Source organism: Equus caballus, chromosome 23, assembly GCF_041296265.1.
Source record: "Equus caballus isolate H_3958 breed thoroughbred chromosome 23, TB-T2T, whole genome shotgun sequence".
Lineage (NCBI taxonomy): Eukaryota > Metazoa > Chordata > Mammalia > Perissodactyla > Equidae > Equus > Equus caballus.
This window is the reverse complement of record NC_091706.1, coordinates 50,333,400-50,349,186: the sequence shown is the minus strand read 5'-3', so window position 1 is coordinate 50,349,186 and position 15,787 is coordinate 50,333,400. Positions and strand designations below refer to the sequence as shown.

General features: G+C 38.0%; 1 protein-coding gene across 6 annotated transcripts in view; it reads right to left on the bottom strand.

Moving 5' to 3' along the window:
- Positions 1 to 15,787, bottom strand: part of SH3GL2 (SH3 domain containing GRB2 like 2, endophilin A1) — a 196,677-nt gene that overhangs the window by 125,880 nt on the left and 55,010 nt on the right. The window contains exon 1 of one of the 6 annotated variants that reach the window (XM_070248239.1): positions 6,373 to 6,527. The exons of the other annotated variants lie outside the window; for them this stretch is intronic. The gene's annotated coding sequence lies outside the window, so the exon portion shown is untranslated. Of the gene's footprint in view, positions 1 to 6,372; positions 6,528 to 15,787 lie in introns of those variants that run through there. 6 annotated transcript variants of the gene reach the window in all.

Below are 15,787 nucleotides of genomic sequence, written 5' to 3'. Positions count from 1 at the left end.
CAGATGAAATGAAGCTTTTTGTTAGACATCCTGAGGGGGAGGGGAATTAAAACGTCACTAGAAGAAATCAAAGAGGAAGCATTATAATTCGATACTAAAAAAAGACAAGATAGCAGAAACAGCTACTGAGCTTGCTGTAGCTGTCTAAACAAAAGAGATTTGGATTTTACTTTTTCCTGGGAAAGGCAGAAGTACCTGGAGGAAAGTGACACCAATACTTTGTAGACCTCACAAGAAAAGGAGTGTTTTATAAACGGTCACCCATCTGAAGGTACAGCAGTAGACACTCCAGGCTGAGGTTTTTAATTAATGATTTATTAATGACTGTCAAAAGGGCAGCATCTTAATCACTGTTCATTAAACCAACTTACTTTCTGCAGCCAGAGCAGAAATATATGATCTGAATACCAGAAAGAGGCATTTAAAACAATTCAGCCCTAAGTGTGAGCTACTACAGAGCAGCTGCTCACCTCTGATGCTCCTACCTGGAGTTAATCAGTTAATCCTATTCTACATGCTCATCCATAACAGGGGTCCAACAACATACAAAGTTCATTCTCATTAAAACTACATGGAATCGTAATGTTCAGAGCACTTTAAAATGAACATGTTAAAAATCTTCCACCAAAATCACAGAGAGGTAGGGTCAACCTCTTCTGCTGCAAGAATAATAACTAAAATAATAGCCAACATTTACTATGTGCTGGACACTGCTTTGAAGGCTTTACATATTTTAACTCATTTAATTCTTACAATTACCCTACATCAGAGAAACCATTTTTGTCCCCCTTTTCCACACAATAAACCCAGAGCATAGAGGGGTTAAGTAACCAGCTCAGAGTCACAACGTGAGTGCCAGGAATGTTAACAATTAGCATGGATATGCTGCTTCCCCTCTACAAAGCTCATTCAGGCATATCATCCCTCCTGGTCCTAACAGCCTGATGAGGCAAGTATTTTTACTTCTGTCCCTAATTCATAGACAAGATAAGTAACTTGCCTAAAGACACAACGAATTAGAGGAGCTGCCATCAAAACCCAGTCAACCACAACAGCCTCCCACGTTGGCTGTACGACCACCTACTGCCCAGACTGGAGATCTCACCTCTACATGGTGTAGAGTAGGGAGACCTAGAGGATCACCTGCCCCTAAACTTCTCTGCTCTCCCGCCCTAAATCTTACAGCTGGTCATGTGTACATGTTTTTACCACAGTGTTTTCTATGGTATATTAAAATGGCCTGTTCGTACATCTCTTTCTCCTACTAGACAAGAAGCACCCAGAAGGCAAGATTATGTGTTATTCATCACTAATACACTGATTCTCAATGTAAAGTGCCTGGCAACTAGGAGGCACTTCAAAAAGGTGAAACTAAAATACTAATTCAGTGTGCATAAATTTATTAGATCATACTCCTCTTTGAGGTGGATGATAATCAGTATTTCATAACCATTCCCTAGGAACAGTCACATTTTGTTTATAATTTAAGAATTTTTATAAGTCTATAGCAACAGAGAGTACTTTTGTTAATCTATGCTTCAAACAATTGAACCATCCAATGATTTTCTTCTGAAAGTCATCAAATGAAATCAGTATTCAATCCTCACTATAGTTTTTTAAAAAAGATAAGCTATTCCACCTTTTTTACTTTATTTTCCTAACCTAAATTGTGTATTATTTGTCAGGTAATCATATATATTTTTTCAGCAAACAAGAGAATATCCATTGAAAAGCCTTTTTTATAAGCATAAAAGATGTTCAAACATGTTCCTCAAGAGACTTGAATGTAATTTAAACAGCTATCACTAGCAGTTATTTCATCATCGCATGCCTAAGAGAATGAACAGAATTAAGTTAAAAGATACCAATCATAGGTATCTACTTTAACAATCTATTATTTATTATTGAGTACTTGTGATATTGCAAATACAACAGACAATTTTTCACCTATGTACCCTGGGCAAGGCTATCCACATTACTTGCAATCTACAAAGCAATGGCATGGGATTATTTTTCCTAAATTACAGAATTCTCAATATCTGAACTCAGTCAAAAAACTCAACTCTCAAAAAACTGGTTATTTTATAAAGTCAGCTAGTCTACTGATTTTTATATATATTAGTCAGTTAGTTATCCTCTGAAAAATATTACATAGTAAGAATATTAAAATTTCCTCCAATATATCCATCCATGGGTAACTTTCTTAGTGCAAACCTGTCCACCAAAATAATTAAAATTAAAAACATTCCAACAGAAATAATTAATGAGATAACATCATGTACAGATCCATCAACACCACTTACGTAGGAAATAAAGAAATTTAGTCTAAGTAGCAAATAAATAAATCATTTTCAGAAAACCAATCTACAGACTGACTTCTAAACTAGTCTAGCTCTTTCACTCCAAAAAATGAAACCTCGCTTCTCAGTGAAGTCACCACCTAACCACTTAGCTTAAAAAGCTGTCGGAGGAAAAGAAAGAATGGCTTTGCATTCTTCCCTCCATTCCTCCCCCAACCCCTCAGGCCACTTTTTCATTTGAAGTCCTCAAATTTTCTCTTTTAAATATCATCAGGTTGAGTTTTTACCACGTAGTCTATTTCCAAACAAAGAAAAACTCCAGCAACTTTGAGATTGGTTGGCAATGTATGACCAGCAGGTATCAACATTTCTTAAAAGCAAACTGGGTTAATGACCATAAAAGTCATGTGACTAAAGCTTCTGGGTGGAACACAAGAACTATTTATCCAAAGAACAGGAGTTTTAAAGCTATCTTTGAGGCATTTTCAACTTTTTTATCTGAAGCTAGAATCTGGTCACAAATTTTCTCTAATTCATTTTCTCCCCTGAAATTACGGTATAAGCTTACTTCAAGTAAGGAACAAATCAGCATAAAATTAGCATCATTAGAATTCATTTCCTTGTACTGAGTCCATTTGCCCATAAAATTAAGGCTAAAGTCACTCAAAGCCACTGCTGAAAGTTTAAAGTATTGCTGTAGTATTTTACTGCTTCCGAAATTAGGCTGAAACTATAACCAACTGGTTATCTGAAGATACTCCAAACCAATTCCAAGTTTTACATGTTGAATAGGGATACTTTTAGCCCCGGTCAGAGCATGCATTGTTTTTTTATGTGGCACCTAAACCAAAACTGTTTCTGAATAAAAGCATATTACTAGAAACCAGCACATATAGATGACAGAGGAAAGAGCTTATTAATACACACCCACACTTCATTCCAAAAAGGATTTCAGGGCACTAAAACAGAACTTAAGAGACGAGCCAACCTCAAATCTACTCCTGACTTACAATGTGCCGGGCTGGGGACTTTTACCAGTACTTTTCTTCAGGTCAAGAAACGCAGATCTTTGTGCAAAGCAGCCTGGACCCTGCTCCCCACCTGCTTCCTGGAACACCGTAGCCTGGGACTGACATAGGGAGGATGTTCTGGCTGAAGGCAAGGCTCAGGGATGGTACAGCTGATGTGGATTAAGGCTGCCCCAGCTAGAGAAGCTCAAGGTGACCTGGCCTACATGCCAAACTATATGACCCAGTGGACTTTTTTTATGGTATGAATTAGGACTGCCCCAGGGAGAGAAGCCCAGGGCATCCTCACCTGCATGCCGATCTATATGGCCAGATTCGTATCTAAAGTTATATGACCGCACAATAACCAGACCCCATCTGCACTGAAATCATTTAATGACTTTTTACATCATCTTTTCTTTTTTTCCAGTAAAAATAAGTCACGTACCCATGCCTTATAAAATTAGCCCTAACCCTCAACTCAGGGCAGCAGCAGGAGCTCTGACTGCCCATGGGCCCTGTCCCCATGCCAGCGGGGGCAGCAGAAGCGGCAGCAGCAGGAGCTCTGACTGCCTGTGGGTCTTGTCCCCACACACCAGCTCTACCTGCCCACGGGACCTGTCCCCATGCCAGCGGGGGCAGCAGCAGGAGCTCTGACTGCCTGTGGGTCCTGTCCCCACGCACCAGCTCTGCCTGCCCATAGGTCCTGTCCCCATGCCAGCGGGGGCAGCAGCAGCTGCTCTGCCTGCCCATGGGCCCTGTCCCCATGCCAGCGGGGGCAGCAGAAGCGGCAGCAGCAGAAGCTCTGCCTGCCCATGGGTCCTGTCCCCATGCTATTCCACACTATTCTCTAAATAAAAGAGCACTACTGCCAGATCTTGAGAGTCTAAGAAATCTTTCTTTCGACTCCTTGGCTCACCGATCCCGCATCACAGCGACCCTCAGACATCATCAGGTTCAGACCCCACAGACTGGATCCGTTCAACGTGCTCAAAAACTGTGCATGAGGCTGGAAGGTCAGAGGAGGTAGGTCCAGAGTATGAGACAGCAACTACGTCGGCCAATGTGAAAAATAAAGTGCTTCAATCACCACTTCAAAACATTTAATTTTTAAGTGATATGTTTACATAAATACTACTTTGGGGTTTTTTGTTTCATGGTTTTAGGTAATTAAGGTACAATATAAAACAAACTTCTTAAATCACTTTTGAAAAGTGACTATTCAGACTCAACTTACAAGGTATGTAAATCAAGCTATCATATAAAGCACCGTGAAATACGAAATCACGCTGTCAAGTGTTTTATTAGAATGGACTCAGTTCATATCACCACCTCCCAAGCTGCACGATCAGGGAGGCAGAGCAAGACAACGCAGTAAAACACACAATTTCCCTCTTGCAGATGGAGCTGGAGGCAGACGAAGAAAGCCTGTGTGTGTGCTCCTTGCTGTCATCTTTCTGTAGCTATCTGAGAAAGGGAGAACTACGCAAATTCAGAAAGACAGGACAACGAACACCATCCAGGTACTTGCTTTATAATACATTACAGTCGTCTGACCTGTTGAACAGTGACTTTTCTTTTTCCTTTGCAGCTTTCCACTCACGGACCCTGGCTTAAAGCCTCCTCGGTGTCCGAGGCATTTCCAGAGAGAAAGGAAAATGCCTGCCGCTTCAGTTCCTCTCTTCACCACCTCCCTCTGCTGAGGGGTTCTTCACAGAATGGCAAAAACCTGTTTGATCTCTGAACATCTGCAGAACACTGAACCACGGCTTCTTCCCGACCCATTTAATCTCACCGTAGGGCTCCTCTCACATCCTCCCAGAGCGGCCTGTCTTTGTCATTAAAGGTAACAATTTAGACAGAAAATGTCCACGTTGCCACAGCTGCTTATTTTTCTTTTTGTACTATTACCTCATCTTCTCTACTTATTATACTCTTAAAACACCCTTACAATAGGGTATTATACTTTTGTCACAACACAATGTGTTCTCACACCCTTAGCATACTATTTCTTGTTCACACGAGCTACTGGTTAATACAGTCAGTGCTGATTAAACTCATTTTTACCTACAACTTTATTTTCATAAATTTTTCTTTTAAATCTCTTCTTATTTTCTCTTATGAGATTCCTAGACATAATGCACATTACTTTCATCATTAAATTCTATCCTTTCGGGGGTATAGTGGTTAAGTTCACACACTCCACTTTCAGGGGCCCAGGGTTCACAGGTTCGGATCCCGGGTACAGACCTACACAACCGCTCATCAAGCCACACTGCGTCCCACATAGAAAATAGGGGAGGACGTTAGCTCAGGGACAATCTTCATTAAGCAAAAAGAAGAAGATTGGGAACAGATGTTAGCTCAGGGCCAATCTTCCTCGCAAAAAAAAAAATTCTATTCATTCTGAGCCTTCATCTACACTTTTGGACTAGCGTTACAGCAAGGTATTCTAGCTCAGGGACAGAGCTCTCCTATAAATAAATCAAAAGCCTCCACTGCCTAGCAAAAAAGCAAGGTTTGTATCTACTGCTACTTTTTCAATTACTGCTTATCCATTCATATGGATAACAAGGAACACACAGGAAAAAACACAACAGTCCCCCTTCTCTCTCAGAGTGCGGTTATTTAGGGAAAACAGAACAGAACCACATAAGAGAACTAAGTTCTAATCACCATGCTAAAGAGAGATTATGAATGATATACGATAAAGTCACAGAGAAAGGATGATTAATTCTTTAGCAGGGCAGTAGGGGTCAGAGGGCGGCAGAGGGAGCAGCCATGGAAGTATTAATTTTCCAGCCTGGTTTTCTCCCTCTCCCTGGGAGGATTCTCATTTGACTCTCCATTTCTTGCCCTGCCGCAGCCAGCCGGCTCTCTCCTTGCTGGACGCCTTCTAGCAGCTCCTTGCTAATTAGAGTCAAGGAAAAGTCAAAGCTTAGAATGCAGAATGAATAATGACAGCAGCCTGGCTATGTAAATACATTACACAACTACTTTTCTCAGCGTTAAAAAAAATCTTTCTCGTCCTTTTCTTTGTTATAAATTTGATGTTTTTGACCTACTTGAAGCTAGGTTATCATCCTCCAGGTCAGCCTCTTGTGAAGGTGCCCATGAACATTCTCCAAGGAAATATCTGTCCTCTTCTTTTATAGACCAGCCCAGTTCAACTGCCCACCAACTGAACTGCTTTCTCCCTTCAGGCTTCCCTCAAAAAGTTAAGTTCCTCTGAGGAACAAATCATTTCAACACATTGGTCTTTCTTTACCCCATCCCACACATCACTATACATATGAACAGAAGGCATACTCTCAAGCACTATGACTTTTTTCATGCTCCTCCTTTTCACGATTGTGTCATCCCAGGGTATCTAAAGCTAGTGACTCTCCTTCAGACAATATACTCACCTTTCCTGTTCACCACCTTCAGTCCATTTTTCTCTCTAGGCTTATTTGTAAAAGGGGAATGGTAGCTACTTATTCCTCAGAGGATTTCTGCTGGAATTAAATGAGAACACTGTGGGACACTGCCTAACATAGAGGTTAATACACAGGAAGAACTAACTCTTGAGAATGCTCTTTCTTCCTTTTTTTTTTTTTCCTATTGGACCGACCTAACTCTGAACAAGTTTTCCCATAGAGGCACACAACTCTTACTTCAGAGAAGGTCTTAATTTCCCAGTTAAAGGCTAAGTAGTTCTCAATCTAAGCCATCAGTTAAAAATTTAATAAGAAAACACTACATAGCAACACACCCTGAGACTCTATACGGTCAGAATATATTCTTATTTTTACCATTTTTAACACCATTGGATTCTGTAGGCTAACATCTTGTGCAGATTTTCTACATCTCTGTGCACTGGACTGTAATTATGATTTCTTCTATTTTGCTCCCTTTTTTTCCATCGAAGTTTTCTAGTCTCAGGTAGACATCATTACCAAGGCGGTGATAATTCCAGGGAAACTGAAAACGAGTCCAGAGGACATTTTAAGGCAGCTGAGGAACACAAGCCCTATGAATGGAAGTCAACAGCCCAAACAATCTAAACAGTATCCAAGAAAATCAGGTCGAGGAACTCTCTAGACGGCATCTAGAAAGGAGAAAGAACGAGATACAAGGTAAGAGATTTGGAGGATAGAAATAGAAGTATGAGGAGTCTCAGAAGAACACAGAAAAGTAAACAGAGGAGAGAAAAGAGCTGAAAAAATAACAGTCAAGAATTTCCAAGAACTTGCGGGGTGGATAAGACGTCCAGTTGAAAGTTTCTATTGGAAGATAGAAAAGAAAAGCAATGCAAGAAAGCAAACAGGCATGGGAAAGAGAAAACAAAATAAGATGGCAAAAACAGCCTGATAGAATAGTAATTACAATAAAGTAAATGGATGAGATTCAATACCAAAAGACAGACTCAGGTCAGATTTTTTTAAAAATCATGACTCAGTCAACATTAAAGGTATGGAAAATATGTGTCAGAGAAGCATAAAATGGAAGAAAGCCAGTGTAGCAATTTTACTATCAGACAGCATAGAATTTAAAGCTAAAACATCATAATGGGCAAAGAAAGTATTTGCTTACATATAAAAGGAATGATGCAGAACAAAAATACAACAATCACAGAAGTGTTATGTACCTAAAAATGTGACCACAAAATACACAAGTACACAAGCGACAGATATAATGGGATAAACAGATAAATGAACTATTTTTGTCAGCTAATGTAAGATACTGCCCATTGAAACTGGTAGAAGATTTAAATAAATGATTAACACTATATTTCATATAATTTAAGACACCCCTCTCAAAAATGATAGAGAAAATATAAATATATTAATTAATAGTAACACACAGAACTTTAGAAACACAGATTGTCTGTTCTTCTCAAGCAATCATGGAATATTCGCAGACCCTGATCATTTCATAGGCCACAATGGATTCCTCAAAAAATTACCAAAAAGTTCATCAAATTATATTCTTACCTCAGTATAACAAAGTAGAAACAAATAATAAAAGCATAACTAGAAGATAGCCCACATGCCTGGAATATAATATATGTAAAAATAACAATGAAAAATAATGTATCATATCCAGAAGAAATAATAAGGGGAACTAAAAATCCTTAAAGCATTATGACAACAGAAGAACTCATGCCAAATTTATGGGATGCACCTAAAACCGCAATAGTGGGAAATTCTGAGCTTTAAATACCTTTACTAGAAAATAATAAAGATTTTAAAAGAAACCAATAACTGAATTCGTCAAGGACAAAAACCAAGAAAATAAAGGCAGAAATGAGAAGGCAGGGAATACACATATGGGCAGAAATCAATGAATTGGAAGAAGACCAAAAAACAAAAAAAAAAGTAGAGCTGATTAATAAACCACAAAGTGCTGTTTTTTAAGGACTAATAATTTAGAACAGCCTCAGGCAAGAGTGAAGAGAGAGAGGACAAAGAAACGGCAAAGACCCTTCCCTCACACAACAGAAAAAGCAAAATCCAGGGAGTTTAAAGACGGAATAGAAATAGAGGGAAAATAACTACTGAAATAACAAGTGAGGGAACAGAGAGATTAAGAATTTAAAACAAGTAATATCAATATTAAATATGCAAAAATACTGCAAATTATGAAAATGACCTCATGAAAATGCCAAAAAGAAAAATCGTTAACCATCTTTACCCAACAAAAATACCTTGTGAAATAAGGATTTTTAAGAGAGACAAAAGCCAAAAGAATTCACCTACAGACCACTAAAAGTAAAACAAAAAGGCATAACAAGATAATGGAGAACTAAGGGAGAGTTCTCCAAACTTGTCAGGTAAAAAGCCAATATACACAAAATCAAGAACGTTCCTCTGTATTGTAACAATCAACTTCAAAATAGGAAAGCAAGTTACTAATTATGACAGCAACAAAAACAACATATCTAGGAATTAACCTAACAGATATTGCACAAGATTCTTAAAATTAATTTATAACATCAGTGCATTTCTTATAAAATCCCATTAGGAAATGTAGGGAGCTTGACAAACTAATTCTAAAAACATATATAGAGGAAAAAAAGAAAATAGCGGGGGCTGGTCAAGTGGTTAAGTTCAGGCGCTCTGCTGAGGTGGCCCAGTGTTTCGTTGGTTTGAATCCTGGGCGCAGACATGCACTGCTCATCAAACCACGCTGAGGCAGCGTCCCACATGCCACAACTAGAAGGACCCACAACGAAGAATATACAACTATGTACTGGGTGGCTTTGGGGAGAAAAAAGGAAAAAAATTTAAAAATCTTTAAAAAAAAAAAGAAAAGAAAATAGCTAAGACATTTTTTGGAAGAAAATAAAGCAAAAGCTGAAGGGGCTTATCCTGCCACATATTAAAAATAATTATATCATAGTAATTAAGAACAGTAAAAAAGGAAAAAAAAGAATCAGGAAGCAAAATCAAGAAACGGAATATATGCTCATTCTATCTATCTGTCTACCTATGTATATCACACACACAAATAGGGGAAAAGAGGAGAATCAGAGAAAAGGCCTGGGGTCAGTGATAGAGCATCAGAATTCAGGTTTGGGAAAATTCTTACGGTTCTATAATTAGGACATCAGGGTGACCAGGGAAGGGGAGGAAACCCTGTATTCACAGAACAAGAAACACACTGCAGAGAGGAAAGGCTCAAGATGCTCTAAAACAAAGAACTACCATGAGCAATCTCATATTCCAAATAGGGTCAGATTCTATAATGCAATAAGGTCTGTTCTATCCTTTACATTACCATTCACCTAAGATTTTACAAAAATATGCTTCAGTTAGTTAACCATGAAATCATCAAGTGGATCTCACCTCAAATACTTTTCAACCAATCTCTAAGACTAACATGATTATTAAGGTTTGAGGAACACACAGACCAGATTTCACGTTCTTTTGTGTACTTCAAATTGTTACAAGGATGTCATTTATTTCTAGTTTAAGTAAAGTCCTGGCAGTAACCACATTTTACTTATTTTATATCAATACACACATGCAATATTTTATTCCATAACCAAGTTGAGAACCTGAATGAAAATTACATCATCTCAACTGTTGTTTTTAGTTAGAATTCTAATCAGAACTGGTATGAAGTCAACTTTACTCTCTCCAGGGAAGATGTCATTGTCAGTATATTAGAAATGAGTGGGGCATTAAATAAAAACTGGTGGATATGAAAGCCTTTATTTTAGATTAAATACAGTATGAGTCATTCTACATTTTTCCTGGGTAGAACATCTGGATATATTAAATGTCATTTTGGTACAAACCTGTCAAAACTGTTAACTGTGATTTTTCTTCCTCATTTCTCTGTTACAACTGATGTATAATAAATTGGTTTGAAATGTTTATCTGTTCAAAATTTAGGCACAGCAGAGAAAGTACGTAAATTTCTCTGAATAAAAGAATACTATAAATTTTTTATTCAAAATAACTAAAAACATTCATTATTTTACTCATGCTTCAAATGATGCCTTATATATGTTTTTAGTGAAAAAAACTGTATTGCCTCATTTAAGCTAAGTCCAATGAAGTAAACTCAGTTGTGTAAGTTAGGCACATAGCAAACTAATTTATTTTTCACTTGAAGCAAAAAAAAAAGTAAGTTTTATAGCATTCCCAAGTGCCCTTTTAAATATTATACATTTGGTAATTTTTAGAGTTACCTTTATCATACCATTATTCATTATTTTTTCATTTAAATCTTACTGCAGAGACCTTCTGACCAAATCAGAATGCAGTATTTGTGAGTTATTAAATTCAAAAATGGTTGTAATTCTGCCTTTAAAAATGTGTACTGTAGAACTTTATGATGAATGCTTGAGTGAAGAGAAAAACGCATGAAAGCCCACACTGACAGATTTATTTTTATACACACACACTCACACACACAACATCACACAGGAAACACAACTATACTTAGAGTAAGATAAAATCCTTGATGAAATAGTGCTTTTTGTATCTAGACTTCATCCTAATAATTTGAAGAAAAGCTGACTGATGACGTGATGGACAGTCCGTAGTACTTTGCTTCTGGGTTCTCTTTTGTAACCTTATGTTGTCAGCTCTTTCTAGGAGTTGTTTTCATCATTTCAACCTGAATGAACCAAACTACCATAGGAAACTCTTGAACATTTCAGGTATACCAACAGACAGACTTGAGACAATATGTGAGATCTTTCAACACAATAACTTAGAATCCTAAGAAGTTACTTAAAAGCAGCCAACGGCTGATTTTCCGAGCAGCTTTGATTCAATCCAGGTACTCTCTCAGTACATTTGGGAAAATGAATGTGTTAAATAATAATGGCAACAAGAAAATCTCCCAAGGGAACTCTCCTTCTCAAGTGTCTAATTACTTTACCAATGCTAAGAAATAAATACTGCATATTTTTTTAGCAAGTTAAATCAGCATACTCACTTTCCAAAAAAAGTATAAAGCCAAACTTCTTTGCCTGGCATTCATCTTTAATGATTTGGCCCCAAATTACCTTTGCCATCCAGCTTCCTACTCTTCCTGGTTACCTTAAGGTAGCCCAAGCTGACTTTTTAACAGCCCTCAATCCCATCCCAATACCTTTGTACATGTATTCCCCTGATCTTGACCACTCTCTTTCCCCTAAGCACTGATCTCCAAATATAAAAACCCTGTCAAGGGGCCAGCCCCGTGGCCGAGTGGTTAAAGTTTAGCGTGCTCCACTTCGGCGGCCCAGGTTCACAGCCCAGGTTCACGGGTTCAGATCCCGGGCGTGGACATAGTCCACACCTCAGCTATGCTGTGAAGGCATCCCACATACAAAGTGGAGAAAGACTGGCACAGACGTTAGCTCAAAGCTGATCTTCCCTCAAGCACAAAAGAAAAAAAAAAAGATTAGCAACCAATGTTAGCTCAGAGCAAACCTTCCTCACCAAAACACACACACACAAAAACAAAAACCCTGTTAATTTTCAAGGTCCAGTTTAAAGGATGCCTCTTTGAGTCCTTACGTGCCATACTGTGTGCTAAGTGCTTTATATACATTACTTATTTTAATCTTTACAATGCCTTCCCAATGGTAGCCATAATAGCTACTAACCATTAAGCATATACTATATGGTACTAAGTGTTTTTCAGCATAACTGAATTTAACCTTACAACATGCTAGTTTGTTATCCCTCATTCTACAGATGAGGAAGGTGAGACTTTGGACGTTAACTACGGGAGTTAAGAACACCAGCTCTGTGGTCTGAATCCCAGCTCCACCACTTGCATCTTCCTAAAGCAGCAATTTCCTCAAACATTAAAGTGTCTGTGTCTGTGTCTGTGTCTGTGTGTGTGTGTGTGTGTGTGTGTAACTAACAAGAGTTCTTTCACAGAGCTGTTGTACGTACTAAACAAAATCACCCACATAAAGCATTGAGCATAGTATCTGGCGCACAGTGAGAACTTGCTGAACGTTAGCTATAACTCATTTTAGTCTTTCCCCACATCTAACATAGCGTTTTGCACATTGGAGAAACAAAAAACACATTAGTGATTAGTGCATATTCCATCCTTTCTTAAAATAAATTTCTTTCACAACTCAATTTAGAGAAGCAGTGTGTGCCCTGTTAATTTCAGATCACTAGAAAATAAGAATCTGAATTCAAACTGTCTATGGATTGATCTCATTGACACGTCTTTCCTCTCATCTGCTCCCATGGGCAGCATTCACCCCAGCAGCAGTGGGGAGATGGTGACTGAGCTTAACTTCAGAGGGCCTGGAAAAGCTATTTGCTTAGAAACACTACTGCGTGCTGGAAAGCTAAAATGTAATATTCAACTCAAGCACAGTCTGTAATATGAGAAAACTGATAAAATAACCAGCATCTATCTCTAAAAGGCTCTATTATAAAAGCTTAATAATAATTACTAAAAATGAACTCATCCAGGTAAAAGACAAACAGAAGTTTTGTTTTGTTATAATCAAAAGGATTATATAATTCTATATCTCAAATTAATTCTGATATTTTACTTAGAATTTATGCATAACTTAGGCAATCTCTAAAGGCAGGTTGTTCTATATTTACATTCTTCCCTGGAATTCAATTTAAAAAGTTAAAATCCTATGCTGTTAACTATTACGCTACATCAGGCAACATGCTGAAAGACAAAGATATTCTATTAGACCTAAATGATATGTTAAAAGTGATCTGAATATTTGTATAATAAAGTCTTCATTTCAAGGACACAGTAAGTAAATGAATAAATAAAAGAGTCACAGTACATAAACATTTCAAGTAAACCTTTCGAACGTCCCAAGGCTTTGCCTCTGAGAAAATTGTAAGAAGTCTTATGGGGAAACACAGCAAAGGCGCCAGCCCCTCCGAGGGCCGGGTCCTGAGTACGGTGCTGCTACATCTGACAGATGGTCTCGGTTCGCGGTCACAGTAGCCCTACAAGGTGGGCAATAGTTGGCCTAGTTCACAGAGGAGAAAACCAGGTGAGAGAGGTCCTTTTAAATAAATACAAATGTTGTTGGTTTTAATATTATGAAGTGCAAGCTTTCTAGTTCAAAACAGAAAATGGGTCCCATAAACCTGTCCAGTCTTTTAATAGTAACTGGAAATAATGCTCTTGGAAAAAAAAATAAAGGGTCAGCAAATTGGATTAATATGGTTTTAAAAAAAGAAAGGGAAAAAAAGTAACCTCTCTCCAAATTCTCTTCACATAATAACTAGTAAAAGAATGAGTATAAAATGCTTAGAATAATCCTTTATTATCATTTAATTAAGAAACAACACAGAATGCTTCAATGGTAGCAGGAAATAAGATAAACTGGCAGAGGCTATATATTTTTTAAATGTTTTTGCTTTAATGAGGTACATTTTATAATTTCACTAATTAATTACAATTAAAATAAATAACAACTCCAACGATTCTCCACTCCTCATTTGGTTTTCTGCATGGCAATTTTCACAAACGACTACGTTTTCACTTACTTGTTGACTTTTTTGTCTGTCTCTACTATTACTGAGACTCCATTAGGACAGGGAAGTAATGTGTTTTTGTTCATTTTCATATCTCTAGCTCTCAGCCTTGGGCCTAAAAGGCAGCAAGCGCTCAATACAATATTTGTATAATGGATGAATAAACAAATGAACATCCAATAGCACAATGACTTCTTTTACGCTGAGTTGAAAAATGCGCTAGGAAAAGCAAATAGTAAGGGCTTCTCTGGGATACCTTGAAAAACATCAGTCCTATGAAATCAGTGTTTTAAGGTCAAAAGGCAAACTTCATGGAGGAATGGAAATTAAGTATCTGACCTAGTTTACTGGTGTTAATGACATGAGATAAACTACCATCTGGGCACCCACAGGTACTGTGCTAGGTGCTTCATCACATTCTCTGACTCCCTCAAAACACCCACTGAGGTTGTTTGGAAGACAGCAACAGTAACTTCTGAGCCTAAACTGATAAGAAAGCTGAGGCTCAGAAAAGACACTTGCAGAAAGGTGCATAGCTAGTAAAGGAAGGAGAGAGAACTCAAACCATACGTCTGTGTCCAAAGATCACAGTATTTCCACTAATCCTTTGTCCTTATGAAGGCCTGTGTGGAATGCTGTCTTTTATATGAACTCGTTCTTTCAGAGACATTACGACACAGTTCCTGGTTTTAGGAGTTCACAACCGAGTGAAGAGCACAGATAATAAACAGTGCAACAAGCACTACACAGAAGCTACATACAGAGGCTTGTGGGACTTCAGAAGAGGCTCCCAGCAGTTCAAGAGAGTTCCAGAGCAACTCTTATGTAAGACTGGGAACTGGACAATGATCTGTTAGGGCCTGAATCTGACGGCCATATCCTGACCATTCTCCATTTACCGGCAATGCTTTCTCAAGTAGTAATCTTCATTAATAAAATATGTGGCTAATGGTATGCTACGGTCTTAACTGTTGGGCTAAAATATAACATAAGCTAAATTAACCACCAAGTGTTTCTTTTCATACCCTAAAGCTATCAAATCGAAACACCACAATTTACTGCAAGCTCCACACAACTTCAGCTCTTTTCAGGAGACACACCTACTACAGAAGAGACCATTTCAGCAAGAAATACAAAATGTACCAAGTTCATCTTTTGAATTCCTTTTCCCCTCCAGGCAATCAGCAGGTTAGAGCAGGTATTCTACTGCAAACAAAATGGAAGAAATCTAACAGTAACAACACATTCACATGAAGTGACTGAAGACTTCCGTTTTGCTCTAGTGTCCAATACACCAGAGTAGTTATTATGAATTTAAATCCACAGAGAAAATCACCCAGGAAAAGCAGTACAGGTAACTGTTTCAACAAAAAACAGAGCCAGCTGGCCTTAATTTTGGTTTTGGCTTTAAAGACTTTGCCAAGCATGAGGTAACTAGCGCCAGTTCAGTGGATGCAAGAGAAATGAAGTAAGTGTGTCCACTTTAAACTTTTTCAGTATAGGTTAAACATTTGAC